The sequence below is a fragment of the Pinus tabuliformis genome, chromosome 7, assembly GCF_031772625.1.
Source record: "Pinus tabuliformis cultivar Carrire ecotype Pingquan chromosome 7, CPIR1, whole genome shotgun sequence".
Lineage (NCBI taxonomy): Eukaryota > Viridiplantae > Streptophyta > Pinopsida > Pinales > Pinaceae > Pinus > Pinus tabuliformis.
This window is the reverse complement of record NC_142293.1, coordinates 338305238-338307406: the sequence shown is the minus strand read 5'-3', so window position 1 is coordinate 338307406 and position 2169 is coordinate 338305238.

Here is a 2169-nt window from a genome sequence, read left to right as displayed (position 1 = left end):
TGATTTCATCAATCAATTTTTGTTTCCGCTGATGAGTAGAGTAGATTCATGTCTTTTGTTTTAGCATATTACATAAGCAGTTTGAATCTACAGTAAAATTATACCTGGTATCAGAGTTGAAGTCACTATAGAAGAGGAGAATATGAGTTTTTTGTGTGGATGAAATCGAATTTGGAGTTTCATACTTTAGAGTTAGCATGATGTCATTCCTATGGTTTGAGACTTGAGTACGCCCTAGAGGATAGCTTGAATTACATAGCTTGGAAGGATAGGATGGAGGCACTGTTGGAAAACAACGAGCTGAAGGAATATATAGATCATGATATCTCAAAGCCTCCAACATTTGATGCTAAAGATCTGGCTGAATGGAGAAAGTGTGTGGAAAAGGCGAGAATGATTATCCTAGAAGAAGTTCGAGATCATATTGACTTGAATCTCCACGGTAAGAAAACTCCATTTGAAATGTAGAAGGCATAGACATACCTATTTGAAAACAATAGTGACCATAGGAATCTGGAACTGAAGGAAAAACTCAGAAATATCAAGATGGAGAATGGCGACTCAAGTGCGAAGTACTTGACCAAGTTCACCCAATGTCGGGATGAGATTGGGAGTGTCGAAGTTACTATTGCATGAGATGATTTGGTGAGCCTAGCACTTCTAGGAGTTCCCAAGAGCTGACACAACTACCAAGAATTAGTTAATGGGAGGGAGAAGCTACCAGAGTGGGCGCAATTGTGGTCCAACTTAGTACAAGAAGAGGTTCAGTGGAACAACAGAGATGGGACCTCATCCAAAGAAGTGAAAGAGGACTTTGCATTAGTCAACAAAGAAAAGAAAGCCAAGGGAAAGAAGTCCCAAGATGAGGAGGGCGACAAGAAGAAGGACTTGTCAGAGATCAAGTGCTTTCACTGTCATGAGTTCGGGCACTATGCCACGAAATTCCCACAAAGAAATCAAGTAAGAAGGAGCCTGCAGTAGCAACAACAGGTGAAGCTCTAGCTTCACAATTCGAACTTGATTTCACTCTCACTGCATGCATGGAAACCACTGTAATGGGAAGCATGTGGTATCTCGACAGTGGTGCCTCATTCTGTATGACGAAGAATAAAGATCTATTCAGTGACTTGGAGGAGAAATAACTCAAGCATAACATACAGTTTGGAGATGATGGGAGGTATAACGCAACCAACATCGATACTTTTACCTTCCAGAGGGAGTATGCCCCCCCTCTCAGACTCATAGATGTGATGTATGTTCTAGGACTAAAGAAGAATCTTGTTTCCATCGCAGTATTGTAAGACCATGGCTACGATGTGATTTTTAGAAAAGGAAAGGTTTTCCTTAGACACATTGCCACATGACAAGTGAAACAGATCAGTGTGCGAGACAAGAACCTGTATTCTCTTGAGGTTGAATGTGCATGCAAATATTTGAGGAGCAAGGAAAAGGTTAGGGACTTGGTGGTTGAGATGGAGCATGAATTATCTCTCAACATGCAACCTCAGAAGTAGCATCAGAAGCACCCTCAACAAGTTATGGAGCAGCCACAGTTGGAGAAGCAGAGAGGAGACCGAGTGGAGATATTCACTCAAGCAGAAACCTATAGTAGAGGGAAATTTCGAGCCAAGTGGGAAGAGGGAGCTCGTGTAGCCATGCCTCTAGGTGTGAGGTGGGGCGATATGAAACCTTAGTTCAAGAGTTTCAGAAATTGGGCAGGATCCATTGAGGTGTGTTTATCTCATGGATCATTACCTTGCTACGGGGGTCCACAATATTCAATAGCATGAGGATCAGTGTTAGTCAGATATTGAGGAGTGCAAAGTAGTGTTGACAACAGAGAAGGCGGCTCAGTAACAAAGTCAACATCAACACAATTTTTCCTAGTAGACAGTTTCAGACACAGTTGATTCAACTTGTTTTGTTTAGTTTCTTTTTAGTTGCATATGTTGCAGTAGCAACATAAAAAATGAGAAGTTTTACATGCAGAACATTCCAAAGGTACCAGATCGAGATAGAGTTGAATTCATTTCTTGTTGAGAGGGAGTGTTGAAAATAGCAACAAGAAATGTTAAAAATAGCATCAAGAAAAATCCTAATTTAATTTGTCCTTGAATTAAATAAGGAATTAAATTGTAATTCTATTCTCATAGCAACTTGTAGCAGTTT